The sequence below is a fragment of the Amblyomma maculatum genome, chromosome 4 (genome assembly GCF_055883805.1).
Source record: "Amblyomma maculatum isolate TAMU_Amacu chromosome 4, ASM5588380v1, whole genome shotgun sequence".
In the NCBI taxonomy this organism is placed as follows: domain Eukaryota; kingdom Metazoa; phylum Arthropoda; class Arachnida; order Ixodida; family Ixodidae; genus Amblyomma; species Amblyomma maculatum.
In genome coordinates, this window is record NC_139347.1 from 167,344,847 (window position 1) to 167,361,139 (window position 16,293).

At 44.7% G+C, this 16,293-nt stretch overlaps 1 protein-coding gene across 1 annotated transcript in view; it reads left to right on the forward strand.

The window, feature by feature from the left end:
- The first annotated feature begins 3,233 nt into the window (after positions 1-3,233).
- Positions 3,234-16,293, forward strand: part of LOC146193443 (alpha-(1,3)-fucosyltransferase C-like) — a 60,621-nt gene continuing 47,561 nt past the window's right edge. Inside the window, exon 1 of the mRNA XM_084602753.1 lies at positions 3,234-3,374. The gene's annotated coding sequence lies outside the window, so the exon portion shown is untranslated. The remainder of the gene's footprint in view (positions 3,375-16,293) is intronic.

Below are 16,293 nucleotides of genomic sequence, written 5' to 3' on the forward strand. Positions count from 1 at the left end.
TATTTAAGGTACGGTGTTGAATCGGACCAGCTGGTGCTCTTTTCGCACTCGCACTTTCAGTCGGACACCACCACGTTTTCGGTTAATATCGCGAACCGAAGCGCCAAGCTCGGGTTCACGCATGCAGTGCATGCATGGAGCACTCGAGCAGACGACTTTCGCAGTTACCGGAAGTGGATCCGCGACGTAGTGGCCGTCGCGGCTGCAGCCAATGGCAGCCTGTCGTGGCCTGCTACTCTAGAGACTTGATACATAGGTAATCATGGCAGAATAGTTCCAAATCTCGCCGTCACGCGGAAATGACGCAGCCCGCAAATTTAAAAAAAAACGCTGTTTTTAAAAATTAATAATAAATCGCTAGATTTTTTCCGACGAGCTTTACTTTGGACGAATGCTCGGAAGCATCTGTTCTACCCATTGAAAGCGTTTATCAGTGACCTTTCTAGTTGTTTCCTACCCCTTTTAACTTTCTGAACCAGCGCGGCAAAATAACTTGCTGATTTCAGGAGTAACTTGCCATAACTAATGATCGCAGTATATGCATTCCAACAACGATCGCAATGTGCCAGCACGGCCAGCGCACAGATTTCTATAGGAGAGTGGAGGTGAGAGCTCCGCACTTGAGAAACATTTTCTGATCTGTTCAGGTGGATGCAAGATCCTGTAAAGGTTTTAGACAGATTGGTGCATGGTAATAGTTTTACAGAGCTTAGGACAAATGAGAGAATAGTGAGGGCACGCAACCTGCGAACCTAATATTTATTCGCTTAATATATTTACCTTAAATTTATGTTTATATTAAACCGCTGAACTTACGTGCCGACTTCGATTTAGGCAAACAGGCACATATAATTAATGTAAGCTATGCAACAATTGTTAAGCCCAGTTGGTATTGATGGATCTCGAAAAACGTTCGCAGCATGAAAAAAAAATGACTAGGACGAAAAGACACACACACAACAGGACGAATGCTGCATTCGTCATTCCTCCTGTCGTGCATGTTTTTTCTTGTCCTTGTCTTTTCATGCTGGGAGCGTTTCACAAGATGACGTAAGCTCATCTGTATTCTACAGTTCATAGCAAAGGATAATTACAATGCCTATGCAATAATTATTTCACCAGCATTAAGGTTAATCGCGGTCGGCCTATCCCAGACCCCACTACGCCAATGACCGTCCACATATGTGGTGTTCTTAAGTTTCAAAGGAGTATCATAATTAGTGTTCAGTGATACAAGCGAAGCGCAGGTGACCAAGAAATTTTGGAAGATTTCTAACACCGCAGAATGTTAGATAAGCTGAGAAGGTGGCTTGCTCGCAACAGAAAGAGAAGTGCAAAAGCTGGCGATGCTGTTACAAGACTATCACAAATAATATTTCATGTGTAGCGACCAAGTGTACAGTATGCAGAGTGCCTCAAAAGAGTTCTCGGGCGCCAGGCTAGCCCGAGTCCTCTAAGGTTGGTGCTCACTTAAGTATCGCTTTAGGCCCTTTCAAACAGCTTTGGTGACGGCTGCACAAAATAACTCCGCTGGTTTCGCTGAAACACGAATTGTCTCATTTGCGAGATCGAAGTTCATTTTAGTAGATCACAGTGAACAGTTTTGAATTCGTCAAAGCGAATTTGATAATTATCTTCTGAAAAAGCACGCACTAACCGCTAACAAAAATCTAAACTAGTTAAGGGTGGTTTACTATTTTATGAGGGTTCAGCTATGTTGTAACTATTTATAAGAGTTAGTTTACAATGCTGGGTTACGTGGACAAAAACCCGGCGGGTAGCGCTAGGGACGGTGTTCTGTCATGCACAGAATAAAATTAACTTTTGGGGTTTGGGCTAGGATGGCCACCTGGAAGCGACCACGCGGTGACCAGTGATTGGAATTCACAAAATTTGAATCACAATTTGTGTTGAATTTTCAATATGCGATGCACTGAGACCTGTCAATAACTTGAACTTCGGAATTAGTAGGGCTCAAATTTGAATTTTACGGAGTATTCAATTCTGCAATGTAATCTGCGCATAGTTTAAGATGGCGAGTGACCTTGGAGATAAAGGAACGCATTAGTGTTAAAATTAAAGCTTCAATTACACTTACGGGTTGCAAAATTCAAATTTTAGCTTAATCGAGCATCATAGATAAAATGTAAATTGTAATCTAATAATAGAATAGAAAAATTTAGAATTTGTTTTTTTGCTGGTAGAATTTGTAAGAAAAATCGCTGTACTTGAGTCTCACTGTGCTTTTGGTTGTCGTGGAAATCTCTTATAACATGCCCGCTGAATCCTTCATTTCCTTTTGTGCCTAATATTTCGAAGAAACGAGCGGTTCAAATAGTTAAGCTATTCACATCACATTATTCGCCAAAATGATTATTTTGTCAAAATCTATTTTGATTTCAAATATAAAAGCCAGGAAATTTACTTTCCGTACCTTTACCAGTATTATGTCGTCTGGTTCCAGAGCAGCATGATGACGTTTCAGGCGGTCGCATTTTCTTTCGTTTGTATTCAGAAGCGGTACCATTTTAACAAGTTTCCTGAACCATGGTCCTCATCTGACTTTAGCTAAGCTTTGTTGAAGACCTCTTCAAAATCTGTCGTCAGTGTTCGTGACATGCGCAATTTTGTTGTTTCTTAAACAACGCGATTATTGAAATATTGAAGGGTGCTGTATTAACACTGGCGACGCACATTTGAAACAAGGCAATAATCCTGTATTCCTACGCGTAGACAATAATGCCTTTTATACTAATGTCAGAACAGCGTTAGGTTGGAAGTTTGGGGTTCTTTGCCTGCGCGGATTTTGTTTTTCATTGTTTCGTCCCCCCCATCCTTCATGATTTGTCTCTGCAAGTGAAACCAGCTATCTTCTGTCTAGTTCTGTCTAGTTTTGCTTTTGATCCGACACCTATTCGTGATCAGAGATTATATAAAAAATTCCTCCAGGGGTAGCAAACTTGATAAACGACCATATAAATTCATTGAGCACAGAATGTTGGCACGAATAAAGTCTTCCAGTTTACGTGCAACCTTCACATTGTCGAGCCAATGTGCTGATGAAATAGAGTCGTTGTGCTTATTGTTGAGCTCATGGCCACTGGCTAGAAAAAAATTTCCGTAACTTAGAATTGATCTTTTTATTGGGGAGCTGGGGCGGAGAGCAGCATCTGACATTTGTTAAAGAGAAAGTGCAACGCGCGACCGCCCGGCTGGAACACAGCCTGCTGAACTTTACAAAAGCTGCGCAAAACTCAATGCGTCGTTGAAGAATGTATGGTACATTTTACCAACCGACGCGGCCCAAACGGGCGGCACTCACTGTGGCTCTTGCCCCTTGCAAGAAAACGTATCCGCATCAACAAGGCCATAATGTGAGTCCATTTAGCAATAATTATTTGGCTTCACGGCACTGTCAAGAGAAAATATAGATTGTTGGCATGTCACAGCAAACATTTCTGATCGCTGAGGCTAGCTACTCTGGCGTGCGCGACATTGGATTTTGTTGTTCAATTTCACATCCAACATTTTATCTTTTATCCCGTGTGGATTTTCATTTGCTAATAAAGGCTTCCACGAATTAAACAGCACTGAAAACGGAAATGAAACGATTTTAGGGGCCCATTCAAACCAAAGATGTTGTACAAATCCATGGTATGCGAATCAAAACCAGTATTCCCACATGAATACTCTTGTTCGTGTTTCACTTTGAGATGCCAGCAGTAGACTAGGCGCACCACAAACATGTCCCGTAAGAGGATGCGTCTGTGGACGCCCTCAGGGGGAGTAAATTATACCATAGTCTGCATTTCGGATGTGGTAGCGTAGCCGTTCTCGCCAATTTACTTCGCCACGAGATCAAGCGCCTCGCGAGACGTAGAATCACTGTATATTTCTTACTGCTTATCACGGTTCTCGATTGAATGTTGCGCTTCAGGATGTTTTATTCACAGCCGGAGATATGATCGGCACTTCCGACCAGCAGAAAACACTGCCAGATTGGCAGTTTTAAGTCATCGTCAATTCCAATGTAGAAATAGAGCACGAATGGCCATCCTCGAGCTTTCAAAGCCATAACGCCAGCGGTCTCTTTTCCGAAAAGTCCTGGGTATGGCGGTGAGTGGTGATATTCAGTGACCAGACATTGATATCCGTTAGGCTTGCCTGACATATCTTGGCCACATGATATGACCAATTTGGTTATGGTCAATTTGGTACAAGCTGCTCACTCAGACCTCTTATTTTAGATGGAATGGTGAGATCGAGAACCCCGCCCTTTAGGACCCCTGATTGCTTGATCTGGCAAGCTGCCGGTTAACCGAGCAGGCTCGTTCATACAGGTTGGTTAAGGGTGCCTTTATATCTACTTAAGGTCGTCTATTTCATACGACTCTATAATAAAGGTATGTTTGAGATAGGTGAGAAACCTAAGGGTTAATAATTGAGAGAATAGGACAGTTCATCTACGCGAACAAGGATCCTCAACAGGACTGTATCGCCTAACGCGTCATGATCTTAAAGGTGAAGATGAAATGTCTCTCCAAAGCTTCTATCACGCAGTTACAACATACCGAGAGGCATTTTGTACGTGCGTCTGCAGCGGCTCACTTGGGAGCGCGGTATTTGACGATGCAGTGATTTAAACGGATCATACGTCAGACGGCCATGTAGAAGTAATCGGACAAAGCAGCATTAGTTCATTACATGGGTGCCGATGATGTTTCCCTTTCGAAGCAAAGTGATGGATAGAGTCAGGAATAATCAGTCTCATCAGAGTACATACGTTGAATACCATGAAACAAAACGGCATGAAAAATGCGCGGGCGTGTGTGATTTATCAAGGCGGCGACCACAACCTGCCGTCGAGTTATCTGCCGATTTCTGCGCTTCCTGCATTTTCGAAGGAGTTAGAAAAACAGATCTTTGTTCGAATTGCAAAGCTCTTTGACAGGAAAGCTATGTTAACCGACTCTCAGTTTAGTTTTAGGAAAGGCGATTGACTGTAGTATCCTCCTAGTGCTTAAGGAAACGATTTTACTTAACATTGAGCCTACCTGCTAACAATCGGTATCTTTATCGATTTCAGCAAAACGTTCGATTGCATAGATCATAATATTCTTATCAATAAACTCAATTGTTATGGTATTCACTGGATACCATCTTTCATTCAAACTTATCTCAAGAACAGAAATCAGTGTGTTTCAATTAGGGATCAAAGCTCGGCGCTTTTACGAATCACATGTGGCGTACCACAGAGAAGTATTTTACTTCCCCTCTTATTCAATACGCATATAAATGATACTGTAAATATACACCCATCTCTTCAATTTGGCATATATGCTGACAGTAGCACACTGTTGCTTTCTGATAGTATTATGGATCAGCTCATACTAAGGAACAATGGCATTCTGTCAAAACTTTCATCTTGGTCCAAAGCAAACAGGATAAGGATTAACCCAACAAAAACTAAAACTGCTATTGTTCGAGAAAAAAAAATAAAATTGTTCCTCCGGGTTTTTTTATGCCATATGAAAATCAAAACGTATAAATAGAGAAAAAACATAAAGCCATCGGCATTTACTTCTGCCATCTACAGTGCGACAAACATATAGACCACCTGCATTAGAAGCTTTCAGCTTTTACTGGAATGCTGTCGCGTTGCCGAATGATGATTCCTAAATCTGCTAAACTTTAAATATTGTATGCATTGTTTCTATCGTATTTAAATTATTGCACATTAGTTTCGGCTACAAAAACTAAGAAAAATATAAATAAAAGTTTACTTCTACAAAAGAAAGCCATCCGTCACGTTGCGAACGTACACGCAACGCACAGCTAGGCATAATAATCGTATTTATAACATCGTACGCGCTGATCATATAAATGAATTTCGCTAATTGCAGGCTATATATTTCTCTACATCTAGTGCTCAAAATATCCTAGAAAATCTCGGATCCTTGGGCTACAGAAATGCAAATGTTCACACCCGGATCACTGATGTACGGGAAATACCGGATTTTATAACTATAAACTGCAGTCGCTGGCTCATAATCTACCATATGTACTAAACAAATATACGCACACCGCGGTTTTTAGTTCCAAGGAGCTAAGAACTCATTTTGTCAAAATGGTTATCGCCTTTTTCAAGGTTTTCCTAATTTTTCGATTACGTAGACTCCCCTACGGGAATACAATTTCTGTTGCCACTGCATATTGCTGTCCACCTTGTGCACTGACCACGCCAATATTCTTTCTGTAACCAGTATTTTCCATTGGTATTGTATGCTTGTCTGTCAAGTGCCACCTGTCGCTGTTATGTGGGGGGGGGGGAGGGGGCGAGGGCCAGTCAAGCTGCGGCCGCAGCTTTTAGCCTCGTCTGCCTCCATTGTTATAGGAGAATAAAGTTTATCGTAGCGTAACCTCCTAATCTACTTGTACCACTGTAATTTGCGTTTTTCCCCTCACATTGTTATGTGTTGTCATATTTCGTATCATAATGCTGAATATAATACTTAGGTGCTGATATTTCATTTCATTACGTATTACAGTGTAACACTGATACTCTAAATATTCTGCTGCTGTGTTGTTCTTTTCTCTTTTCTTTATTGCAAGTGAGTATCACATGTTATGCTACTTGGCGTACCTTTCATGTTGTGCAGCAATGAAAATTCGTTTCCTTTATATTCGATTGGTCCCCTGCGCCTTTGAAAAGCTGTACGAACAGCTCTTAGTCAAGGGTGACCATCAAGATAATTGTGGTAATATTCCATTTACTGTAACCCCTATTTGTTGAAAGGGCTTAGCTGGGGGTGGTATCAGGTTCAGTAGCCCAGAAGGCCTCGTCGGGGGTGTCTTGCGTCGCTTGCACTCACAGCACGTTTGCACACGATGAGCAACGTCGACAGGTAAGCGTAGCCAATAACATTTCTCTTGTAGTCGGTGCAACATACGCGCAAACCCGAGATGCCCTGCTGAAGGCTCATCGTGCAATGCCTGCAGAATCACGTGTCTGTGGTTTTTGGAAACATGAATTCTCGCGGTTCTGTTTGATGCGAAGTTTTCCTTCATGACATTTTTTTAAGGCGATATAATGATAAATGACGCCTGCACATAGCAGGAGGAGAAGCGATCATTATTTCGAATAAATCGGCCAGGTGTTTCAACTCAGGCTCTGAGCGCTGCTGCTGTGCAAAGCTGCTTCGTCCTCTTCTTTCAAAGGCGCGTCAACAGGAGCAGTCTGCATCAGAATGTTTGAGACAGACTTGCAAATGACTGTGATATCAAATTCTATAAGACGCAGGCTCCATCTGGCAAGGCAGCTGGAGGGATCATTTAGGTTGCCAAGACAGCACAGAGCTTGGTAGGCGCTCACAACCCCTTAATGGTCGTCAGTAAAAATAGGGGCAAAATGTTGATGTGGTTCAAATGTTGGTAAGACAGCCTTTCTCCGTCGTCGAGTAGTTGGCTTCAGCTTTCAATAAGGAATGGCTAGCGTACGTGTTAGCATTCCCCTTTACGGTACTCTTCTGAACGAGGACAGCGCTTAAGCCCACACTGCTTGCGTCGGTTTGAATTTCGGTCTCAGCGTTTTCATCAAAGCGGGATAGGACAGGAGGGGACTGTAGTTGGCGCTTAAGCTCGGCAAAATCATCTGCTTGCGGCACTTCCCATATAAAGATATGTCAGTCTGTATGCTGCGTCAACGGCTCGGCGATGTGCGATTAAGTTCCTGATAAATCGCCGATAGTGCGCACATCCATATTACCTGCCCACTGCTTTCTTTTGGCTGGCGATGAAAACAGCGCGATCGCAGCTCTTTTCTCTGAATCAGGGCAAACACCATCATTGCTAAGATATGACCTAGGAACCGCCCTTCCCCATAGGTGAAGTGGCATTTCCCTGGTTTTAAAGTTAGTCCTGAGTACGGTCCAAAGCCTTTTCAGGTAGTCTTCAGAGCTTGAGGAGACAACTACATCACCCAAGTATAGGTACCACACAAATCTGCCACTTCAAGCCCCCCAGAACAGTGTCCATCACTCGTTGAAATGTCGCTGATGCGGAGCAGAGGCAAAATGGCATCGCCTTGAATTGGAAAAGGCCGTCCGGTGTGGGGAATGCGGTCTTCTCACGATTTCTTCCGTCGACTTCATTTGCCAGCAGTCGCTTAACTTGCCCATTGATGAGAAGTACATAGCATTTGAGAGCCGGTCCAGAGTGTCATCTATATCGAGGGAGAGGGTAAATATCCTTCTTTGTTAAGGCGGCGGTAATTGATGCAGAAGCGAAGTGCCCTGCTTGTCTTCACCGTAACGAATGGTGACGCCGAAGAGCTCTTTAGTGGCTGGGAGATGTCAAGAAACATAATCCACTCCCTGACGGAGGCATGACATTCTCGCGGCGACATGCGTTGGGGGCTTTGAGGCTTAGATTGGGCTTGTGTGTCCGTTATAACGCGGTGCTTGGCTAGTGGTGTTAGTCGCACCTTCGACGATGACAAGAACCACTCGCCATAGCTTCGAAGAAGACTGCGGATCATGTCTTTTCTGCACTGGGGTAATTCCGGGTTGATGTCAAGTGTAGGGTGGCGAAATTGGTAAGGCGCGTCTTCCAAGGGTTGTTTGGGGAATACGAATGCATCTCTTATGTCCGCTATTTAATCGAAAAAAGCGGTCATCATGCTCTTATTCGGGTGCCAGTATTCTTCAGTGAAGTTCATAACAAGTACCTGACGTTCTGTGTGACGGAAATGGGCGATAAATCTTGTGGTGTTCCGTCCTCGATCCAGAAGCAACTGGGTGTTGCCCTCGACGATGCCTTCGGTCGTTTTTATATATCCAGTACTCACAGAGATTATAAGACTTGATCGAGCTGGTAAACTCAATTCTTCGTCGAGGATTCAGAGCAACGCTCATGTCGAGATGCCGCAACAGGTATGGCATTTTGCGTCAAAACTTTGATCAGCTTTGAGCGAAGGTCGATGATCATCCAATATTCGTTCATAAGATGCATGCCCAAAATCACGTCGCGGAACTACTGCTGCAGGACCAGAAAACTGCTAGGATAAATGCGACCATTCACTGATCGGTGAGGCGCGTACCGCAAAGATTTGTGGTACGTGCATCGTCCTGACAGCGTAATAAGGTTGCCCCCAGCGGTGCGTATCAGCGAGCCATCCCGAGTGGTCGCCATGTTCTTGAGCTACGCGGTGAAAGCTACACTGATGACATAAAGCCGGCTCCGGCGTCCACTAGGGCGGCAATCGCACGACTGTCAGCAGCAACTGCGAGATAACGTGCTCGTATTCTCGTATTGTATTTTGGCTTCGGTGTCCGATCACTACTTCCTTGTGAGCTGAGGTCGCGGTCGGGTCACACCGTTACTTCGCTGGGTGGTGGTGTGAACGTTGAACCTGGTCGTTGTGTCGCCAATGTCATCTTTCGTGGCGGCGGTGCCATATAAAAGTCTGAACGCGTGACCACCGAAGACGTCTTCATTAGGAGCGCCGGCGTAATGGCGGCATCGTCGTCACTCGTCGTCGTTGGCGGAGGATCTTCGTTAGTTCACCGTATAGTAACTTCACGCCCGAAGGTCGCCCCTTTTAGTTTCTCCTGGGCGATTTAAGGGTATTTCTTCGCACGTAGCTCTGGCCCGGCGACGCAAAGCGGGACTTTAACGCCGATGGGCAGCCTGACAGGCGTCTTGGCGATGCGTGCCCTCCTCTCTGGAAGAAGTCGTCGATTTCTTCTGGTAACTAACCAGGACGGCGTCGTGAGGCGCCGACGGCGAAACCACGTAGGCCGATACGCCGTAGAGAGTGACGAAAGATGTGTCCAGCCTCACCACAATGGAAGCAGAATGGTCAAAGTCTTGACGGCCTCCAGGCATCTCATTTCCTGGGCCTTGAGGGTTGTTAGTAGGCTTGGCGGGTGGGAATCAAGGGGCGTCTTTAGCGAACAGGACGGTAGCGGTGAGGACTTGAAAGCTCACGTCGGTGCCCAGCACGACGTAATGGAGCAGCATAGTTCATCAATGTTGTTTCCGGCGCTGGAGCAGTCGGAGCCGGCACTTTAGGAACGCCCAGTGCCTGGAGAGCTCTTCGAGGACGACGTCAGCGAGAGTGGCCACCTGGGGCTATTGTAATGATGGCAGCAGCTGGCGCAGCTCTTCTTAAATGACCGTGCGGATAAGGTCTCGCAGGCTGTCTCCGCCAGTAGGGGCTCCGCTGTAGAGGCTTGCATACACCGCTCTCAAGTAGTAGACTGTATTGGCGCGTGTGAGCTTCCATAGGCTTCTCAATGGACGACGCTTCTTTTCGAATTCGGCCACTGTTGTCGGCGATTTGTGGCACAGCCTGCAAAACGATTTTTTGACACCGCGCAGAACCATGTTCAATTTAGTGCCCTCGTTCATGTTGGGATCGGTGCGGCAAATAGGCTCTTCATCTCTGCAAAGTAAGTAGGACCGAATGATAAGGGAGCTGGATCTTTGATTGAAAGAGGGACTGAGCTCTTTCTTTTCTCATTCTACCCGTTAAAGTCTTCAAAATTTCCGTCTTGAATATGTTTCAATCCTTCAAATAAGCCTCATGATTCTGAAACCATATTTGGACGGCCCCCTGAAGTGCGAAGTATACTTTTCTTAACTTGACTTCGTCGTTCCAACCATTGAGCATTGCCAAGCGTTCGAACAGATAGCCAGTCTTCCGCATCTTATCTGATCATCCCTGAAAGCAGGGGCGCTCACGATGCTGGACGACAACTGAATACTGGGTCTGCTCGGCCTTGGGCACGATGACTGGATGCCGCACCTCCACCAGATGGGACATTGTGGTGACAATGCCATAGGCCACAAATGAACAGACAGGTATGTTCAGCACTGGAATGAAAGGTTGGGCTTACTTCAGCTTGCCAATAAAGTGCGCAATTCTGTGCGCGGCGATAGAAACTGACGTTCTCTCTTGTCGTACAACCGGGATTGCCCATTTCACTCGTCAGCGCTCAATTTAAATGACCAGAAACATCCAGACAAAAAGACGAACGGTGATTAGCATAACTTGGAAAATTGTGAAAATATAAGCGTGTTGGGGGAAACACGTGTTGGTGGAATCCGTCGACATACATCTCGAATCATCTGCCGCAACAAAGCAAATCATAAATTAGCACCTCGTCGCAACGACGATGAACAAACAAATAATTCAGAATTCATCCGTGCACTAGAATCAGAGTGATAACGCCGCGTGCCGCTGGCTGTCGAAAAAGAACAAATAAACATTTGAATCGTTCGCGGTAACATGCACTGAATGGCTGCCTGTCTTCTGGTTTAGGTGCGCCTTACCCAAGTAGCACGCCATCAATGGACCGCCATCAGCCTAATATTGGGGGAAACTGGCCCAAAACTTGGGACCATTATTGGTGTTTTATTGGGGCGCTACCCGTGCCAAGATTCAATCCAATCTACCAGACTAGCTTTCCAACAATGGCCAAAAATGGAAGACTAGGTTATTTATTGGCATACAGCCTCACTGAATGGCTACCCAATATCTTCCACCCAAGCATACCCACTGGCTCCTATATAACGCACATCCAGCCACTCTCCCTGGCGATCCAATACTTACAACCAAGCTTACTCACTGGTTTTTAATTACTGCTCTCTAGCTAGGCTCATAGGATGCCGAACATCGCCCACCCAAGCTTGTCCACTGGCTTTGCATATTTGGCAGCCAGGCAATCCCATTATTGTTTATGTTGTTTTTTGTGACTATTTTTTGACTTGATGGGTGTTACGGTACGGTGTTACGCTCAGGGTAACAAACTGGATTCCAAGAGAGGGAAAGCGTAGCAGGGGGCAGCAGAAAGTTAGGTGAGCGGATGAGGTTAAGAAGTTCGCGAGGGTCAAGAGTGGATGCAGCTAGCACAGAACCGGGTTAAGTGGAGAAACATGGGCGAGGCCTTCGGCCTGCAGTGGGTATAGTCAGGCTGATGATGATGATGACGGCACAGAGGGCGCTAAGGCCATCATGCGCCAAGCACAGGGTTGAGTTCGTTTTTGTGCAGGTGTTCCCATGTATCTAATAATATAAATACAGCATCCTGAAAGTATACACGCACTCACATAAAAAAACCAGAATTGTTCGTTTCATGGATATTTTATAGGTGCACATGTGGTAAACAGTGAAAAAAATAACTATAGGCGGAATTCTTTCAGGCTTCCAGAACTTCACCTGTGGTTCGGTTCATGGACAAGGTGTCGGCAGATGCCAGGTTTTAGGAAGACGCTGCATCAAAGACAGCTTCAGGTGTCTGCCAAGGCAGCATCTATAGCATGCGCATTTTGCACTCGGTTATAAGGACAGCAGCTTTCAGCAGCCCTTGCAGATGAATGCTCGAGTAGCTTGCATGTCATCATCTTCCTTTCGTATAGACATCTGCAAGCGAAAACAAAAATTACAGACAATATTATGCAGTATTGTTTCTTAGTACAGCTTAGGAAAACTGTTACGAGCAGTAAAATGTGCCACTGCTACAGAATTAGTTTGTGCAAGTCAGTGTGCTGGAATCGAAATACATGAAAAATGCATATTTTCTGCTTGGTGGAATACAATTAAAGCAAAAGCTCTACTTACTCTTATATAAACAGTAGATGGGCACATTCTGTTATTCTTATTTATCAGGTGCCAATGAATGACAAGATGAATAATTTCCAGTTACTACGCCGCACTGTAATAAAGGCTATCTTACCGGTTGTCCAGCACAGCCTTGCATGCAGCTCAACCGAAGCAGCTGCAAAGGTCCGTCCTAGTAATCCCGAGTATTTCCTTCTGCAGGGAAGTGTAGCAACATGGGTGGCAAATAAAGCAGCAACGGCTCCCAAAAACCTACTCCGTTACGAACATATACCTTAAAATAAAGGGTGAGTGGTACTCACACTGAGCTGCAGACGGTTCCGCGAGACGGGACGAGGCATGTCGTGGTTCTACTGTTTATTCTCCGAGAGGGCGAGCGGATCTGCCTGCAGCACACAACCCGCGAGGCGCGCACCTGCGCTGCTAGAGAGAGAGGGAAGAACGAAGAGAGAGAGCTCGCCGATGCCAGTGGTGCCAGCGCCACAGCGCTGTCCGCGTGGTTTTATGACACCACAGTTTGAATTCCGCTGGGGTTGAATGGACGCTGCTGAGGCGTGGGAACGAAGAATCCGTACGCTGCCACGGCGAAGGCTGGCGCCGCTGAGTCGCAAATAGCCGCCTGTCTGAAAGAACGTACCGTCTTTTGCCAAAAGCAACCAGGCTTCCCGATTTGTTATTTGCTCCTTAGCCCCTTAGTTAAGCGTTTTACCGGACATGCCAAATTATTAATCACCTGTGTGGAAAAAAAAAAGCCCACCACTCTTATCTGTAAAGACTATTTTTTGCCCTTTGAAATAGATCAAAAGCTCCAAATACGGTTGAGAAAGAAACCCTGCAGCCTGGTTACTTTTGGCAAAGACGGTAAGTTTTTTCTAAACTGTTAGAGCGAACGAACGTAATTTCTAGATTGAAATACCTCCGGTGTGGTTGCAATGTGTTCTGATAATGTTCCTAAAAAGCATGGAGAATCTTCCCAGAATACTGCATAGGGAAACCATAAACGCGTGACGTTAAGCCGACTTTGCAAAAATATTCGAAGGCAGGTCATGAGAGTTATACACGCGCTTATACAGCTTTCGGACAGAAACAATTTTCTTTAATAGCAGCATGACCAGGCAACAATACTTTTATGACAAATATTTCGGTGGTGAACACGCATTCATGCTTTGTTTTGTTTCTGTAAAACAAAAATATTCATTGACACTTATTTCCAGTCTCCAATAGTGGGGTTGCTATGCTTCAGGCTTGTTCAATATTTTCTCTTTTAAGTCTTTACCAGGAAATGTCAAGTCCGAACTAGTCAACAGCTGCCAAAGCAAGTACACAATTTGTAGTAAAAAGGTGGGCAGCGTGCAATGCTATTAATTCAAATACACTTTATTCCAGAACATCTGAGAAGGCTAGATTTTTTTATCTGCTAGGCGAAGGTAGAGAACGTATAAAAAATAATGCTTTTATTTTTTTATGTGGGGGGATATACGTTTTGACTATGAGCTATGCTGCATCAACAGCATGTGTTTGTTCATCATTCGTCCTTTGCTGAAGCACTCAAAGCAGAGCACGCCGGCATATAGGAATCAAGTGCAAGTTTGTGGCTGATGTAAATTACAACACCAAATATGCTGCAGCTAGCCCGTCTTCTGTGCTTACAAGACCACTTACGGCGGAATACTGTCGGTGCTGGCGCCACGTTGAGGAGTCAGCTAGTGTACATGACGAAACGGTGCAGCATTTTCCTTCACTAGCACAATCTCTCGACCTCTGTTTTCCATAATTTTATCTTTTCTTTCAACACGCAAATGAAATAGTGCAATAATAAAGCATTTATGTGCCTATTTCCAGTTAAGGAAAAAACTTTTCAGGATATGGATGTAAAACATGATCGCAGCAAATTAAGCCGGGATAACAACCTATAGTATATAAGGCTTCGAAGATGCTACGTCTTACTGCCCTACTACAGATTGCAGAAGTATGCTTGTATACTGCGCCGTATTGTGTTGCTATACATAAGCAGCGACCGTTGTCCGCTTAAAAAAAAAATATGCGTCTGTTTGTTGCGATTTTATGGACGAGGGCGACGAAGTATTCTAAAATTCTGACGTATAAGTGTCCTCACGCATCACGCTGGAGACGTATAGAAGGAACTATCGCATTGGCAACTGCTGCGGGTTCCACCTTTGTACTAAACTTCTTCACAGTTGAGAACAGCGCAACAGTCGGGCATTTCTAAGCGCTTCGTAGACGGCATAAGCCACGCGTCCGACTCGACAGCAACATTACACGAACACGCATGTGTTCGTGCAATGTTGTTGCGCATGTGTTCGTGCATGCAACTGGGCATGTTGCACAACGGCAACATGCCCTGCTTGCATGCGCAGTGCCACCCAATCATTCATTTCGGGGCTTTCCAAATGTTTTAGCTAAAGAATGCCTTTATATCATGGCATGGGTTTGTCAAGAAACTGAAGCCTTACGCCGGCAGGGGTTAAGTCGCCGAAGCAATGGGGGAGGACCCTATACCAACCGTGCCCTTACCGCCTAAGCAATGTTTCTTCAATAAATGTTCTCTACTACTGTTACTATATCGTTGACGATGTATAACACAGACTTGAAAGCCATCGCGAAGAACACGACAGTATTGTTCGGGACGTTAAAAATATATCAGGGCAGGTTGAGAATTGATCTTTAATATCTGCAAGCCAATTCCGGCCAACAAGTCATGTTATGTACTGTTTTTCCAGCTGTCAAAACTCAGTGGAGAATATCGACCGCTACAACCCTGTCATATTCATTGTTGTAAAGTCCCCAAACCTGGCGTGGCCACGTGGACCACTGTGTGCCAAACCGTATGCAACGTAGATAAGCTAGCTATACTAACAAGGTCATATCACTCAATGCATACAATGATGTGTGCAATGTTGGCAAGCCATCGCCGCTGCCCATAAAATATTCAGTATAACTCATGCTGGATACAATATTGGGAAACCATTTCAACTGGTTGTAAAATATTGACCATCGTATTTCAAGTTGACAGGCCATCAATGACTGCAAAAGATATTGATTTTATTATGTAAAGATTTATGGCATTTTGGCAGTTCATTACACTTCCTCGCGCAACATCGACCACTTAATTGCAGATATACAATACTGGGAAGCCAAGACGACTGGCGGGAGGATATTGACCAATGTATGCCAAGATAAATTCGATGCTGACAAGCAATCAATACTGGCATTGCAATATTCCCCAATTTATGCCATTATAGCTGCAATGCTGGCCAGTCGCCACAGCTTATTCGGAAATATTGCCCACTGGAACCAACAAGTATACATTGTTGGGAAGCCACTGAGACCAGTGAGATAACATTAACGAATATGTGTCAAGATATAATAAATGTCGACAATCCAGCTATACTGGCAGGGCAATATTCACCATTGTATGCCGTCATCAACAATTTTACCTGCAGATATACACAATGTTGGGAAGCAGTCACAATTGGCAGGGGGATATTGACCAATGTTTTCCAAGATATATTCAATGTTAACAAACCGCCAATACTGGCTGGACAATATTTATCAATGCATGCCATGATATGTTCAATATAGGCCAGTGGCCACCACTCGTTGGGCAATATCGGCCACTGGGACTGAAGATGCATACAATGTTGGCAAGC